Here is an 8,694-nt window from a genome sequence, read left to right on the forward strand (position 1 = left end):
TAAAATGAATCAACCACGTGTGTAGCCGCGATGGTCTCTTCTCGGCGGAGTCCGGGAAGTGAACACGGTTCTTGTGTTATGTTTGAACGTAAGTAGTTTTAGGATCACTTCTTGATCACTTCTAGCTTCACGACCATTGCGTTGCTTCTCTTCTCACTCTTATTTGCGTATGTTAGCCACCATATATGCTTATTGCATGCAGCAGCTCCACCTCACTGCATTCTCCTACCCATAAGCTTAAATAGTCTTGATCTCGCGGGTGTGAGATTGCTGATTCCTCGTGACTCACAGATACTTCCAAACTGTTGCAGGTGCCGATGATGCCAGTGCAGGTGACGCAACCGGGCTCAAGTGGGAGCTCGATGAAGATCTTTCCGTTGTTTTCTTTCATTTCCTGTTACTTAGTAGTGGAGCCGAGTTGGGACGATCGGGGATCTAGCAATTGGGGTTGTCTTCTTTTATTTTGGTTCCGTAGTCGGACCATGATTGTATTCTGGATGATGTATGTCTAACTTGTATTTGTGTGAAGTGGCGATTGTAAGCCAACTATTTATCCCTTTCTTATTCAGTACATGGGATGTGTGAAGATTACCCCTCTTGCGACATGCCTACCATGCGGCTATGCCTCTAAGTCGTGCCCCGACACGTGGGAGATATAGCCGCATTGTGGGTGTGATAAGGACCCCGTGGTGTTGCCTCTGAATGAACAGGACCCCGATCGATCGAGCCGGTTGGGGCTGGATGAATAGGACCCCGTAGAGGGTTGGATGAACAGGACCACCCTGTGGAGGGCAGGATGAACAGTAGACGGTGGAGGGCTGGATGAATAGTAGCCCGTGGAGGGGTGATTGAACAGGAGCCCGTGGAGAGGGCTGGTTGAACAGTAGCGGGAGTAGCGCGCGGTGGAGGCTGGATGAACAGGAGCCCGTGGATGAACAGTCGCAGGTGGAGGCTGGAGGAGGTCGACGGTGGAGATGAACAGTATCCCGTGGAGTCCTGTTTTGTAGTACGCCAGACCCCTCCCAATGAAGAAGACCCCCATTTTGACCATAGCACTCCAACACATGTCTGTTTCCTCCGTTTTCCGGTACGCCACACCCCTCCCGATCAACAGGACCCCCGTTTCGAATGTAGGAGTTCCGCTTCTTGCGTTTTGCGGTACGCCACACTCCTCTCGATCAACATTATCCTGTTTCGAACGTGCCCCGTCGAACACAAGGTCGTTTCCTCTGTTCTGCGGTATGCCAAGCCTCGTTTCCATCGGTTTTTCCGTCCAAGCCCTCCCGATGAACATGTCGACGAATTCCAGTTGGCTCCCCATGAACACGATGACGATGATGTTTCTCCGTTCCGACCTAGCAATGTACATGAGGCCTGGCCACTGTACGTACGTGTATATGCTACGTGCGCGCCTCTACATCGACCAGTATGTACATACACGTTCGCGACCAGGATGACAACGCTACGTACGCTTCGACCAGGTGGGTCCCGACTGTCAGTCACTTCCTTACGCACGAAGATGTAGCTGGTGGGTCCCAGCAGTCAGGGGGGTGAATCATTTTTTTTGCCTGGACGCACTTCCTTGCGTGCGGAGATGTAGCTGGTGGGTCACAGAAGTCAGGGGGAAACATTTTTTTCACGAAATATGGTGGCCCGTCTGGTGGGTCCCCGCTATCAGGTGGAGGAATAATTATTTTGCGCGTAATAAGGAGGCACTTCCTTGCTGCGGGCATGGACCCAGCTGTCAGCCTCTCCACGTACAGTCCACGTCCGATGGAAGCCGTTCCTTGACCACGTTGACCACGCTGCGCCGAGAGCACCAGGGAGGTGGACGACTGCGAGGCCTAGGAAGCGGATGACGCGGACCCGGGGAAGACGCGATAGTGGATGCCCACGCGTAGAGGAGTACGAGGGTTCACTAGTTCGCTGCGGTGTGAGGCTGCCGTCACCGCAGAATAATAGGGGGTGTGGGTGTGTAGAGGGATGGCCTGGCCAGCGGTGGGTATAGTAGGGGCGGTGAGGCCTCCGCGGTAGCATGCAGGAGGAAAATGAGCCATGGGTACTGACTTCCCAAGTGGACCAATGCTTCTTCATTACCGACCTGTCAAAGCCCAGTCGTGTTGTCGTGAGGAGAGGCAAAAGGAAGATCGTCAGAATGGATGGAGTCGCCAATGAGCAAGACTTCGACAAGTACGGCGACCCGAAGATGGATCATGATGACGATGATGAAGTGCCATACACCACAAGAAGAAGCAGGAGCACCCTACCTAAAGGACGTCCGTTCAACAGAAGAACTCCATTTGCGAAAAATAAGGGCAAGAAGATTGTGAAAAGATAGCTAGCTAAGATCGATTGTATTTAAATCGTAGTCTTCATTTCTCGATTGTATTTCGACATATTGAAATGCTTCTATTCTAGTCATGAATATTTATTTATGTTTATTATGGTATTGAATTTCTAACTCATAAAAAGTATTGAATTTGTTAATATCTTTTGTACTCATGAATATTTTTAAATTTCATGGGAACTTTTTGAACTCATGAATATTTTTTCAAATTTGATGATATTTTTTCATAGTCATAAATGTTTTACCAACTCACAAATGAATGCAACTAAAAATCCAAATACATAAATATTTTGAAATAACAAATTTGATGATATTTTTTCATATACATAAATATTTTGAAATGACAAATTTGATGATATTTTTTCACATACATAAATGTTTTCAAATATGATTGTCATTTTCAAAAAAATTATTAGATGCAACTAAAAATAAAAAAAGTTACTAATGGCGCACCTGGAGAAGGTGCGCCATTGCTATCAATGTACTTATGACACACCCCTAGGAGGTGCGCCATTGGTATACCAATTTTTATGATATTTTTTCAAATATTTTCAAATAAAAAATTTGATGATATTTTTTCATATTCATAAATGTTTTCAAATAACAAATTTGATGATATTTTTTCACATTCATAAATGTTTTCAAATTTGATTGTCATTTTCTAAAAAATTATTAGATGCAACTATAAATAAAAAAATTACTAATGGCGCACCAGGAGGAGGTGCGCCATTGCTATCGATGTACTTATGGCGCACCCCTGGGAGGTGTGCCATTACTAAACTTCACCCTCTATCTCGCCAGATCCCCCTCACCCCCACGCCAGGTCCCCCTCCCCCCAGCCGCCGACGACCCTCCACACCCGACGACCCCCGCGCCTACTCCGCCGTCGGAGGCGCCACCGGAGCACTAGGAGGAGGAGGCCCGCGTCCACCAGGAGAGGAGGCCCCCAAGCTGAACGGCGCCCACTTCTTCCTCCGACCGAACCCATCTCGCCGTCGCCACCGCTGCTCTGGTCCATCCCCGCGGCAACCGAGGTGTCCACAAGCCCGTGGTGAGCTCCTCCCTCGTCCCTTCTTCCCACGCCGCATCGAGTTCATCGCTGGATTTGTTGACTGATTCGTGCACGTGCGTGGATGCAGGGCGCAAGTGCTCTACTACGCGGTGGAGGCGCTGCTCCGGTCGGGGCACGAGGGCGTGTACGCCGTCGTCGAGCGGCCGCTCCAGCTCGTGCAGACCGCGCCGTCCTCAAGGTACGCCGCCCGCTGGATCTTGCTTCTTTCTCTTGATCTATTCAGTTCTGATTTCTAAGCTCTGCATCCTGCTTTGTGTGCCTGCCAGATCCTCCACGGGCTGGTCGGGCTGGTGAGGTCGCCGGTGTCAGCCATGCTGCCGCAGATCGGTTCGCGCCTATTCATCACCTGGGGCATCCTCTGGAGCTTCCCCGAGGTGTGGTCTTCTTCTCCATGGCGTCTCTCACTGCTCTTCTTGCTGCGTGCGTACCTGATGCTCTGTTTCCTCTGTTTTCTTGCTTGGGTCTGCAGACCAGGACACACATCTTGGTGAGCTCCTTGGTAATCAGCTGGTCCATCACCGAGGTATGCATGCTCCTGAATCCTGATAATCTAGGAATTATAGCTCTTCAAATTAACTGTGTTGTCGAGCCGCGAGACGCAGCTGTTGCTGTTAGACTAGCTGAAGATGTGCTACTGAACTAATGCAATGCGACGATGATTTTTACGTATGGATGTTGCTGTTCCAAGTTGAATTTCAAGATACTTGTGATACGTGTATCACACAAAATTGCTGCAGATTAATTCACTCTACTGTTAGTATTACATTACACCAGGGAGGTGTGTATCATCAGGGTGGTGCTGAGTCAACTAGAAGTCAGAGGCACCCCAGAAACATGTATATTTCCCAATCATGTATCCTAGTATCTGTATGATTAATCTCAAATGACACAAATCAGGTTAATAATGCTCATGTACCAGAAAAGAACACCAGAAACTTCAAACTTGAATGGAAAGAACCTTTAAAGCAGAGGATGGCAGAGAAATTGTGCTGCATATTATTATTCATCAAGTCCTATAGGTTGGCAAAGTCATGGCATACGGTCCTTCTGCTGCCCCATTCTGGAATTATATTGCTGCTCTAGTACATTTCATTGGTTGTGCACTTCACTTCATTTTATATAGGAAACAAGGTCTCAGTTCTGGAGTTTTATTGTAGTGTCACAGTGAACTAGCAGCCTATTTTTAACAGGGTAGTGTGCTGGTACATGCTTTACTTAGTCAAATCCTAGTGCAACAGAAGGCTGTAGAAGGCATTAGCTATTGCCCAGCTGGTGTTGGTTAAATTCTTCACTGCATCCTGATCCTATCCATGGAAGGTCTCAGCTTTTTGGTTACAGTGCTGCTGCGTGCATTTTAATGGTAGTGCAATTTCACTGCGTTTTGTCCAAAGAAGGCCTCAGTTTTGGAGTTGTACTGCAACGGCGGTAGCCTGTCAGAGATGTAAAGCTCAGGTTACTGTCCTCGGGTTGTAGTGTCACAGTGAACTAGTAAGTTTTCACACTATAATTAACTAGTAACTTGTAGTTATGCAACAGCCTGAACCGTGGAGATTCACTCTCAAAATCATCATATTGCTTTCCTTTTCCACATTGTATCATCATCCTGGTACATATTTAGTCTGTGTATGTGTATCAGTGTATGTGTTCAGCTTGTGTTGCTAGATGATACAAATGTGTAGTTCTCAGTTTTCAGGTATATATAGGTCACAAAGTTGAAGTCCATATAGATCACCACAAACCGAGCAAACATGCCACAAGTAAATAGTGTTGGCGGCTCTAGCAATAGCATTTTTAGAGAAGTTTCCCAAGAGGTGGGATAATGATTTTGCAGGAACCCTGAGAGGCCCTTGAGTTTGCCGGAATGTCGATTAACTTTCGTTCCGGCAAATTCAGGTACTCCATATGTTCTATTTTCAGCAAAGGTCATGCTGAAATTTTTCGTGAATTTTAGCATGACTTTGCTAAAAATAGGACATATGGGGTACTTGCGACTAATGCATGGGCCGGGTATCTTAGTACTTAATCTGTAGATTTCCAAAATTGTTCCCTAACAATTATTGGCAACTAGCTATATTCCTCTATCTCAGATATTCTATGTACATGCAATATATATCCAATCAGTGGGATAAAAAGCCACGAGAAAGTAGAGCTGGACATGTAAGATGCAATCTACTAATGCTTCATTATCACCCTGTTATGCTCATCCCAACACTCCTAGTCAAGATTGGTGATAGATAGATATAGTTCCCATCTTTTGTTATAAGCTAAATTATGTTCCTTGACTCCAAAACCCTTAGTTAGACCATCTGCTACTTGATTCCCATATATTACATGATTTAATTGAATTATACCATCATAGAACTTCCCCTTAATAAATTAAGGATCTATCTCCACATACTTGGTTCTGTCGTGTTGGATTAGCTTACTGGTTATGCTTATAGCTGATTTATTATTACACCACACCTTCAAAGGACCTTTTCCCAGCACCCTAATTCTGATAGAGGATTTCTACCCATAATATTTCAATAAGTCCTAGTGACATAGCTCTATACTCTACTTTGGCTGTTGATTTGGACACAACTAATTGCTGCTTAAACCCCTTCCCAGGACTGCATCTTAGATACGGCAAAATAGGCAATACTGCATCCATATATGTCCACTCCTAGGATTAAGCATGTATCTATCTACCACACTTGCGGCATAGGCAATGCCAGGTCTTATATGCCTTAAGTATAGGAGTCCCCCAACAAATCTGGCATCTCTTAGTACATTCTAAGAGATTTGCAGATTCCAAGGTAGATTCTATAGTTCCAAACAAGTAAGCATGAAATAGGAATGTAAATATGTGCACCTGATTCAAGTAAAAGAAGATTAATGTTGCATATTCCAATAAAAATGTGATAAAGAGAGAACCACCTATATATATTGAGTATTGATTCAGAATCACATGCTTTTTTGGAGATTGACATAGCAAAAATATTTGTAGAAGAAGATCAGGGGTACCTAGGCATTATCAAAAAACATCTCTCTATTGATCCCATAACATGTAGGAAATATCACAAACATCTCTCAATTGTTCCTTGACAATAACCAACTTTTTGGCGACATTCCTCAAGAATTAGGTTATTAGGTCAACGTAGAGATCTTGTTCCTTGACAATAAGTAACGTTTTGACCAATCTTTTTTCCTATTTAGAGCGAAACATGGCCCACAACGATGAGGCCGTTGGTTCGGGCAAGTCATTCTGGGAGCTATCACAGGAGATGGAGGAAGAACCTCACCGCTATGAGGACGCTGCGGAAGACACTGATCCTGACTACACAACCCCTAGTGGCGTCGGGGATGACACCACTGATGGTGCCGCCGAGGATGCCACCACTGATGATGGCAGCGCACGCACAGATGGCAGCCAACCAAAGAGGCAACGGAAGGACCGGCGCCCGAACGTGCTCGGCACCGTCAAGGAGGAATTTACTGAAGTGTCCTCCGAGGGGCATCGAACGGAGCCCAAAGAATTAGTCAAGGGGTATGCGGCATAGCTCGGTTGTATTCTTCGGAGCACCGTCTCGATCAACACCGAGAACCTAAGGGATCGTGACCGAGGGAATTTGCGCAACCTCCTCTTCACAATGTTGCACGAACGATACGAGTTCCCCAATGACTTCTCAAACACACGCCTCCCAGGGAATAAACTGAACAGTGCTGCCCTCACGAAGATGAGCATGACCCTGGCTACTTGGAGAGTCGCAGTGAAGAGAATGATTGAAAAAGGTGATAGTTGTGAGAAGATCAAGGAGAAAAATCCTTCGATCAACGAAGATGACTACCTGGAGTTCAAGATCAAGTGCGAGAGCAACGCAACCATGGAATCAAGTCAGTGCGGGAAAGAGATGCAGGACTTGAACTTAGAGGTCCACAAACTCGGTCCCGGCGGTTACAGAGTGGCGGAACCTATATGGGACAAGGAGGACGCGGAGCGTGCCGAGCAAGGCCTACCGCCCCTCTTCGAGAAATTCTGTGACAAGCAGACCAGGAACTATGTCAGGGCCCGGTACAAGATTGACCAGGTAACCAAGGAGCTTACCACGGATCCGAAGACCAAGGCGCTTGAGCTTGTTCTGGTAAGGAATACACCCCCGCGTAATTAGCTCCATATGGTTGCATTCTAATTAATGAAGCCAAATTTCTAAATGGTTCACGTTCCTTCCACAGGACACTAAAAGCAGTAGCGCGGGGTCGTCTCAGAGCTCCCCTTTCGACATCCCTTTAAATAGGGTGTTGAACATAATGAAAAACAAGGATAAGCTCAGTAAGCCTTCATCACCTGGTTGTGTGGCCGGCAAAGGCTTGTCCACGCAATGGTCGGAATACTATACCGCTGGGCGAAAGGAGAGAAAGACCAGCTCGGAAAGCCAGCAGCACGAGGTTCAAGAACTCAAGGCAGAAGTGGTGCGGATTCTTAATATAGTCGAAGAGCAAGTGCGAGACCAAATGGGAGCGACGATCACCGCAATTATGCCTACTTGCTTGAGGGGCTGCAGGCGTGGATTGCGGGCGGCCAACAGGGGCCGCCCCCGATTCCCAGCTTCATGGGCAGCAACTCGCACAACGCGCTGGCGGCACCATTAGTGTCTCCGGCGGAGGCGGAATTGGTGTCTCCGGCGGAGGCGGCATTGGTGCCTCCGGCGTCGGTGCCGGCATTGGAGCTTAGTGCACCCGGGTGTGGGAAGCATACGCCGGCCGACACCTCGGCAGCAAGCGGCCCCTCTGTCACTTCATCTCCTTGCCCTTGACTGGGCATCCCTAACGCCCTACATGTTTTCGCAGGGCGCCGCCGACGTTCCATGCACTCTCCTGCACTTCGTGGATGGTGAGTTGATCGATGTCGCCAAGGCCAGAATCGTTCATCCGGACAACCGCCTGTTCCACGGTAATCCGATGCCACCCAACGTGTATAGGGTTCAACTAGTTCGGGTGCTGCGGGGCTGTGACGACTTATTATCTCTGTAGCGACCCCCTGGGGCCGACGAAGATAATGTGATGACCCTCAGCGCCTGCATAGGCTAGTCCATGCTTTGGCCGAAGAGCCAGATTTGTTTGGGGGCGGTGGACACCACCCCACAGACAACACCGCCAGTCGTGCCGGCGCCAAGCCATGGCAAGACCGCCAGAACCATACCGGACGAAGACGATGAACATATGGCCGATCCGGACATGCATATGGAACAGGATCCGGACGACGACGGTACATTTACCAGGGTCGATAAGTACTTCG

This window comes from Triticum urartu, chromosome 3A, assembly GCF_056163025.1.
Source record: "Triticum urartu cultivar PI428250 chromosome 3A, HENAU_Tu73, whole genome shotgun sequence".
NCBI classification, from domain to species: Eukaryota; Viridiplantae; Streptophyta; class Magnoliopsida; order Poales; family Poaceae; genus Triticum; species Triticum urartu.